The sequence below is a fragment of the Saccopteryx bilineata genome, chromosome 5, assembly GCF_036850765.1.
Source record: "Saccopteryx bilineata isolate mSacBil1 chromosome 5, mSacBil1_pri_phased_curated, whole genome shotgun sequence".
Lineage (NCBI taxonomy): Eukaryota > Metazoa > Chordata > Mammalia > Chiroptera > Emballonuridae > Saccopteryx > Saccopteryx bilineata.
Window position 1 is genome coordinate 159,067,095 of NC_089494.1, and position 9,407 is coordinate 159,076,501.

A 9,407-nucleotide genomic window follows, 5' to 3' on the forward strand; every position below is an offset into this window, starting at 1 on the left:
AGATCTTCATAGTATTTGTATTTCTGTGATATCAGTTGTTACTTCTCTTCTTTATTTCTAATTTTATTTACTTGAATCCTCTGCCTTTTCTTTTTTTCTTTTGGTGAATCTGGTTAAAGGTTCATCAATCTTGTTTATCTTTTCAAAGAACTAGCTCTTGGTTTCATTGCTGTTTTGTATTGCCTTTTTTTTTTTTTTTCCTCTGTATCATTTGTTTCCACTCTAATCTTTACTATTTCCTTCCTTTTACTTCCTGGAGGTTTTATTTGTTGTTTACTTTCTAGTTCTTTTAGGTGCACTTCCTAGTTCTTTTTGGTGAAGATTGTTTATTTGAGCTTTGTTTTGCCCTAAGGTATGCCTGTAATGCTATGAACTTCCCTCTCAGGACTGCTTTCACTGTGTCCCATAGATTTTGGGTTGTTGTTAGTTCATTTTCATTTGTTTCAAGGAAATTTTGTTGTTGTATTTTTCCAAAGTGAGGAGCATGGGGAAGGCAGACAGACAGACTCTCGCATGCGCCTAAGACCCACCCAGCATGCCTACCAGGGAGCGGTGCTCGGCCCCTCTGGGGCACTGCTCTAGAATCAGAGCCATTCTAGGGCCTGAGGCGGAGGCCATTGAGTCATCCTCAGCACCTGGGTCAACTTTGCTCCCATGGAGCCTTGGCTACAGAAGGGGAAGAGAGAGACAGAGACAAAGGAGAGGGAGAAGGGTGGAAAAGCAGATGGGCACTTCTGTGTGCCCTGGCCGGGAGTGAAACCAGGGACTTCCACACGCTGGGCCCGGTGCTCTACCACTGAGCAAACCAGCCAGGGCCTTGAAGAAATTTTTTATTTCTTCCTAGATGTTCCTTAACAATGATGTTAACCCATTCATTATTTAATAACATACTATTTAGCTTCCAAGTATTTGAATGTTTTTCAGTTTCTCTATAGTAGTTGATTTCTAGTTTCATGCCATTGTGGTCAGTGAAGATGCTTGATATAATTTTAATCTTTTTAAATTTATTGAGACTTGTTTTGCCTCCTAACATGTTCTATCCTAGAAAATGTACCATGAGCATTCAAAAGAATATATATTCTGCTGATTTGGGGTAAAATGTTTTAAAGATATCAATTAAATCCAGTTTATCTAATGTGTCATTTAAGACTGCTGTTTCTGTGTTGATTTGCTGTCTGGGAGGGTCTATCCATTGATATTAGTGGGGTATTAAAATCCCTTACTATTATTGTATTTATGTCGATCTCACACTTTATGTCCATCATAATCTGCTTTATGTGTTTATGTGCTCTTATATTGAGTGCATAAATATTTACAATGGTTATATCCTCTTTTTGGATTGTTCCCTTTATCATTAAGTAGTAACCTTCTTTGTCCCTTACTATAGCCTTTTTTTAAAAGGCTATTTTGTCTGACATAAGTATTGCTACCCCACCTTTTTTTTCATTTCCATTTACATGAAATATATTTCCCATCCCTTCACATTCTGTCTATGTGTATCTTTTGATCTGAAGTAGGTATCTTGTGGACAGCATAAATACAGGTCCTCTTATCTTATCCGTGCAGCCACCCTAGGTCTTTTGATTGGAACATTTAATCCATTTACATTTAAGGTTATTAATAATATGTACTTATTTATTGCCATTTTATTCTTTAAACCTAGAACCCTCTTTCTCTTAATTTATTTCTTTTTTCCCCATTTTCATCTTCTTATAGCAGGCCCTTTAACATTTCTTGCAGTACTGGTTTGGTGGTAATGAACTCCTTGAGCCTTTTATTTTTTTACTTATTTTTCTCTATGAAGCTCTTTATTTCTCCTTCAGTTTTAAATGATAGCTTTGCTGGATAGAGTAGTCTTGGTTGTAGGTTCTTGTTTTGCATCACTTTGAATATTTTTTACCAATCCCTTCTGGCCTGAAGCATTTCTGTTGAGAAACTAGATGTCGGCCCTGGCCAGTTGGCTCAGTGGTAGAGCGTCGCCCTGGCGTGCAGGAGTCCCAGGTTCGATTCCCAGCCAGGGCACACAGGAGAAGCACCCATCTGCTTCTCCATCCCTTCCCCTCTCCTTCCTCTCTGTCTCTTTCTTCCCCTCCCGCAGCCAAGGCTCCACTAGAGCAAAGATGGCCTGGGCGCTGAGGATGGCTCTGTGGCCTCTGCCTCAGGCACTAGGATGGCTCTGGATGCAACAGAGCGACGCCCCAGAGGGGCAGAGCATCGCCCCCTGGTGGGCATGCTGGGTGGATCCCAGTCGGGTGCATGCGGGAGTCTGTCTGACTGCTTCCCCATTTCCAAGCTTCAGAAAAATGCAAAAAAAAAAAAAAAGAGAGAGAGAAACTAGATGTCAGCATTATGGGGGCTCCTTTGTAGGTAATTACTTACTTTTCTCTTGCAGCTTTTAGTATTTTTTCTTTTTCTCTGAACTTTGGCATATTAATTATGATGTGTCTTGGTATGGGCCTCCTTGGATTCCTCTTTAATGAGACTCTCTGTGCTTCTTGAACTTGTGTGACTTTTTCCTTCATTAGGTTAGGGAAGTTTTTAGCTATGATTTTGTCAAACAAGTTCTCTATCCATTGTTCATTCTCTTTTCCTTCAGGAATCACTATGATGCAAATGTTGGTCTCTTAGAGTTTCCCTAGTCTTCTTGAGCCTCTTTTCTTTCTGCTGCTCTGCTTCTGTGATTACATTTATTTTGTCCTTGAAGTCGCTCATCTAATCCTTCACTTTATCCAGCCTGCTGTTGATTCTTTCTAGTGCAGTCTTCATTTCTAATACTGTATTTGTGATTTTTGACTGGTTCTTTTTATGGTTTTAATGTCTTTTTTAATGCTTACTTTCTCTTTGTTTAATTTCTCAGTGTGTTAGTTTTCATGCTAACTCTTAAGAGTTTTGAGCATCCTAATAACCATTATTTAAACTCTATGTCTGATAGTTTGATTACTTCCATTTTATTTAGTTCTTTTTCTGGGTATTTCTCTTGTTGATTCATTTGTTTCCTATTTGTCTTCTCATTTTGTCTTTGTATTAGGTAGTCCTGCTTTGACTTTCAAATTTGTTGTGGTATCTCTATGAGGAAGATGGGCTCAGTGGTACTGACCTCTGGGCCACCTGTGTTCCTTGCTCTAGGAATGTTTCTTGAGGGTTATTTTTACTTTCTGCTGTATGTGAGTCTTGAGTGCAGTTGGTCCTTTCGTGGGTAAGGTTATCCTTTCAGGCTGGTTGGCTCTAAGGGTCAGCTTTGATCACTGTGCTGGCATGCCAGCCCATGCTGGGGAGGACCCCTGAACCAATTTAGCTTATAGCCACAGCTAAAGTAGAAAATTCTCACAAACCTCAGCATTTAGGCCCAAATCTAGACTTGCTAGCTATAGCCAGGATGCGTTCCTTGTGCGTCAGCCATACAGATATTGCAGGAAGGTGGTTTATTATCTTAGAACAGTGTGTGCTGGTGTGCTTTTGCAAAGATATTGTACAAATTTGCCGAAGTATCTGTGACCTTGTGTTTTTTGCTATAAATACCTCTCTCCACCCAAGCTCATTGCTGTCCATTACGAAAGGCACTGCGGACAGACTACTGGCCAGTGAATAAAGCTTCCCAAATTCAATCAGTTTGGGTTCTGGTTTCATTCAGTTGTGAGTTGCACTGCAACATTTGAAGGCTCATCTGGGATCACCAAACTTTTCTTTTGATCAGAACCTATTTGGGCTTTCAGGTGCCCTGCCTAGGGGGAGATCTCTGAGTGACGTTCCTCAGCCTCAGGCACGAGGCAGCACTCAATTGGACTTTGAGCAGCTCAGGATCTTACCGGTAAACAGGGTCTGGACAGGTTGGGGTGCCCTCAGGGGGGTTGGCGGCAAGGCTGAATACAGCATAACCTTCGCGACCCAATCCTGGCACATGATGGTGGCCAATGATCTCAGGTTTCAGGTTTGGCCAGAGATCTCGGGTTTCAGATCAGGTTTTAGGTTTGGTTGGCCAGTAAGGTTTCAGGTTTGGTTTTGTCTGGTTTGTTTTTGTCTGTCTATACATTCTCAGGGGACTGTTTGTCCAGTTGTCTTTCTCATTCTAGATCCCTACAGGTTTGGAATAAAGGTTTACAGAAAACCAACCGCCTAGTGCAGGAGGCACACCCTGACCCCAAGGAAAGAGCTTTAATGCCGATAGCAGACCCAGGAGAATTTGTTTGGCTGAAAAAGCGGGACTCAGACACCCTTGAAGCCAAGTGGACCGGTCCCTTTCAGGTCATCCTTAACACACCAATGGCTGTTAAGGTAGAAGGAAAGAAACATTGGATCCATCACTCCCAAGTCAAGAAGGTTGAACACCCCCCCCCCCCAAACAACCAGAAGTAGGTAATCCAGGAGACCGTAAACCCTACTTATAAGGTTCAAATGAGTCTAATCATTTTGTTAAGTGTCTTTGCAGGAGGACTCCAGGACCACCCCGCCCCAACCAGCTTTACCTGGCAGCTAACAAGAACCACCGATGGTGAAATAATCAGCCAACTGACCACTCCTGGGCAGCAAGGTTTGAGTTTGATCTCTGCCAATTACTAGGAAATTTCTAGTCCAACTCAAAGGGAACAGAAGGGACATTTAGAGACCACACGTGATTCCATGCCTGGTCAAAGAGTATGACCGTGGCACCTTCAGTGGGGAACGCAGACTTTGGTGAACCAACCATTACATATGCTCCTTATCAGGACCACCAATGTGTGGCAATGCAGTGCAGGACTATTTTTGCAAGGAATGGGGCTGTGAGACTATAGCTACTTGGAGGAACAAGGATCCCCTCCTCGACTTCAAGAGAACTGTCCACCATAAAACCCCCACTGAAAACTGTGCCATGGGTGATTGCAATCCAGCTGTAGTACAGCCAAAGGACTTTCAAAGAGACATGTAGGAAGGGGGGAAAACTTGGGGTCTCAGATGGTATGTTGATGGGCATGACCCGGGAATCCTATTTGTGAGCCCATAACCCCATAGGACCCCTTAGGGACATTATCTCTGAAGGACTACCCCTTCAGTCCCCTCTTAAGCTAGTCACACCACCCAGAGCACCCCCTAGTACTTCTAGGATATCTGGCTCCTTGGCCCCCATGCAGTTGCCCCAAGGGAACTTCTTCAAAGTCCCCCAGGAGGGGCACCACCCCAGCGGCAAATCTTCAACACCCTCCAGATCATTTTTTATTTTCTCAATCACACCTCCCCTAATATGACTAAGGACTACTGGCTTTGCCTTAGTCCTGAACCCCCTTATTACATAGGAATTGGAGCTAACCGGAACATAGGGAACAAAGAAGGAGACATTCGAAAGCTTAGTGTCACCAGCATATCTGATAAAGACTGTGAGTGGGGACATACCCCCAGACTAACCTTAAGAGACTTTCAGGGATGAGGCACCTGTTTCTCATCTAGCAATTACTCTCTGGACACCTCCCCCTGTTGGGATTCCGGCACCTCCAGGAGCGAAATCAGAGACCGTCAGTTCCGGGAAGGCTACTGGGACAGTAGCTATTATTTAGCAGCACCAGAAGGAACTTGGTTTGCTTGTACTACAGGCATCACTCCCTGTATTTCTTTTTGGTCTCTCACTGACACCCCCCAATTGTGTATACTAACTCATATCTTTCGACAGGTTTATTACTACTCGGGAGAAGGAAGAAGAGAGCACTTAGGTTTAGAAAAAAACAGGCCATATAAAAAGAGCACCCGTACTAGTTCCTGTGGTAGTAGGTCTAGAAATTGCTGGTGCCGCGGCCACAGGGACTGCAGCTCTCATAATTGGACATCAAAAGTACAAGAGGTTAAGTGTCCTAATAGACTATGACCTTAAAACTCTAGAAGGAAACAGAGAAGCTTGAAGACTCACTCAGCTTCCTTGCTGAAGTAGCTATACAGAACAGATGGGGCTTAGACCTTCTGTTCCTAAAGCAAGGAAGTCTCTGCCTAGTAGTAGGAGAGACTTGCTGTTTCTATACTAATCACTCAGGAGTAATTAGAGAAAGTCTCAGCCAACTTAGAAAAAGACTCCAGGATAGAGAAGAAAAACGCAAGGCAGAAAGAAATTGGTATGAGAATTTATTCTCTTAATTCCCTTGGCTCACTAAGTTACTTACTGCTCTTATCAGACCTCTCATTTTACTTATAGTAGGGGTCACCCTTGGTCCGTGTATTATTAACTGCCTTACGCAGTATATACAAAAAAGAATTCAAGCCGTAAAGTTTCTAGTACTAGAGGCACATTATCAGTCCGTTCATACCAATGAGGAAAAAATTATTTGATTCCCTGATAAAACCAGTGGGGAATGTGCTGGCATGCCAGCCTATGCTAGGGAAGACCCCTGACCCAATTTAGCTTATAGCCACAGCTAAAGTAGTAAATTCTCACAAGCCTCAGCATTTAGGCTCAAATCTAATCTTGCTAGCAGGGGCAGGATGCGTTCCTTGTGCGTCAGCTTTGCAGATATTGTAGGAAGGTGGTTTATTATCTTAGAACAGTGTGTGCTTGTGTGCTTTTGCAAAGATATTGTACAAACTGCTGAAGTATCTGTAACCTTGTGTTTTTTGCTTATAAATACCCTTCTCCCCCCGAGCTCATTGCTGTCTGTTGCAAGAGACGCGGCAAGCAGACCACTGGCCAGTGAATAAAGCTTCCCAAATTCAATCAGTTTGGGGTCTGGTTCTGTTCAGTTGTGACTTGCACCACAACAATCACGTGTACTAGACACTTTGTAGTGTCTATCCTGTTGTGCCTATTTATTCTCCTCAGTGTCTGGTGTCTGCTGGACTCCTCCTTTGGGCATGCCACTTGTGCAGCTAGCTGAGTCTAGCATTGGTGTAGTCAGCTACCCGCTACTGGTCGTGTTGACTCTGGGTCCTCTTTGTTGGTTGGTGTTCAGGTATAGGCTGCTGTCAGCAGTTGTTTATAATCCACTGTGGGCTACCTGTCTGGAGCTACTACTCTGTTTTCTGTTTGTGTCCATGTTTTTTGTGCTTGGGTAGTGTGGGAGGGGCCAACCTGTGTATAAGGATCAGCTTCCTCCTGCTTAGAGATGACAGCAGTTCCATAAAAAGGCCCAGTTCTGTAAGATTTGTCTCCACTTTTCAGCTGCTGTACTTCTTCATGAGGCTTGTTGAAACAGCAGAAGGGGGGGCCAGTGCAGCAGGAGCTCTTGAAGGAAGGTGAGAATGGGAGGAAAGGAGAGGAGAGATGGATATGGGGTTATAGACCAAACTAAACATATTTCTTGTCCTAAAGGCTTCTGGAGGAGGTGCCATCTAGACTGAGTCTTGAAAGAGGAATTGGTCAGTTAAGAAGGTTGGGGAAGGACATATCAGAAAGTGGAGCAGCAGCTATCAATTAACCTGGAAAAAGGAACTTAGAGTAGTGGTTCAGTAGACCTGGTGGGTAGAGTGTGCATGCCGTGGGGAGGAAGCAGTGAGATGAGGTTGAAAAGGTCAGTAGGACCTGAACAATAGTGGACCATCATCTATATTATTCAGTGGCTGAGAAGGCCAGCTAATTATTTCAGGCAATAGAGGTCAACTTTGGCCGCATCATTCCTGATGCTTGTGTCCTACCTCACAGCCCTTAACTCAGAAAATCTGTGGTGGGAATCAGACATTGGGTTTGTGTTTGTATTTTCTGTCCAGATAATTGCTAAAATAGAAAGATTCATATAAGATCTCAAGGGACTTCTGAATAGTTAAAATAATGTTAAAAACAAACAAAATTATAAGACTCCAACTTCCTGATTTATAAAAGTGCTACCAAGCTACAGTAATCAAATAGCATTATACTGGCATAAAGACAGATATATAAACCAATAGAATAGATAGCCCAGAAATAAACCCTCACATACCTGGTCAATTAATTTTGACAAGGAGGCTAATGGGAAAAGGACTGTCTATTCAACAAATGGTGCTGGGAAAACGGGCATCCACAGGCAAAGGAAGAAGTTGACCCTTACATCTTATACAAAAATTAACTCAAAATGGATCAAATAAGAAGTAAAATTATAAAACTTTTTTTTCATTAAGTGAGAAGCTGGTAGGCAGACAGACAGGCTCCTGCATGCACCCAACCAGGATCTACTTGGCAAGCCCTCTACCAGGTGATGCATTGCCTGTCTGTGCCACTGCCCCATTGCTTGGCAACCGAGCTATTTTAGCACCTGAAGTGAGGTCATGGAGCTATCCTCAGTGCCCAGAGCCAACTTTGTGAGAATCATTCAAGCCATGGCTACGGGAGGGGAAGGAGGGTGGTAGAGAAGCAGATGGTCACTTTTCCTGTGTTCCCTGACCAGGAATCAAACCCAGGACTTCCACATACCAGGCTGATGATCTACTGCTCTACTGCTGAGTCAACCAGACAGGGCCATAAAACTCTTAAAGTAGGGGGAAATCTTCATGACATTGCATTTGGCAGCAATATCTTGGATATAACACTAAAAGCACAGATAACAAGAGGAAAAATGTAAATCGGATCTTCATCAAAATGAAAACCTTTTGTGTATCAACACTATCAAGGTGAAAGTGAATCCACAGATGGGGGAATATCTGAAAATCATAATATGATAAAGAATTAATACTCAGAATATGTAACTCCAACACAACAATAAAAACCTAATTCAAAAACAAGCAAAGGACTTAGCTGTTTCTCCAAAAAAAGATATGTGTAGTGCCAATAAATGCATGAAAAGATGTGCAACATCCTTAGTAAAGAAATGAAAAATCAAAGCCAGAATGAGGTACCACTTTACACCCACTAAGATATTATTTTTTAAAAATAGAATATGTGGGAGAGTATGTGAGAAATCAAAAACCCTACATTGCTGGTGGAACGGTAATGTGAAATGGTGCAGCTGCTGTGGAAAACTGTCAATGCCTCAAAAAGTACACGTAGATTTAATGATATGACCCAACAGATCCATTCCTCAGTATGCAGGGTGAGGCAGAAGTAGATTTTCAGTTGTTCCTATGGGCAAATAATACAGTAATTAATAAATAAAAATACAAGAATAAACTGTGTTTTGTGTACTCAAAACTGCAAACCTACTTTGCCCACCCCTGTATAGCTAAAAGAATTGAAAGCTTAGATACAACAGATACTCACATGCTCATGCTCATGGCAGCATTATCCACAAAGCTAAAAGGTAGAAACAGCTCCAGCATCTGTCAATAGATGAATGGATGAACAAAATGTGATATACACACAAAGTGGAACATTATTTAGTCATTAGAAAAGAATGAAGTACTGATACAGGCTACAACAGGGATGAGCTCTGAAAAACATTGTGGTAAGTGACATAAGTCAATCAGAAAAGGACAAATGTTGTATGATTATACTTATATGAAGTAACTAGAAGGGGCAAATTCATGGAGACAGAAGGCAGAATAGTGGT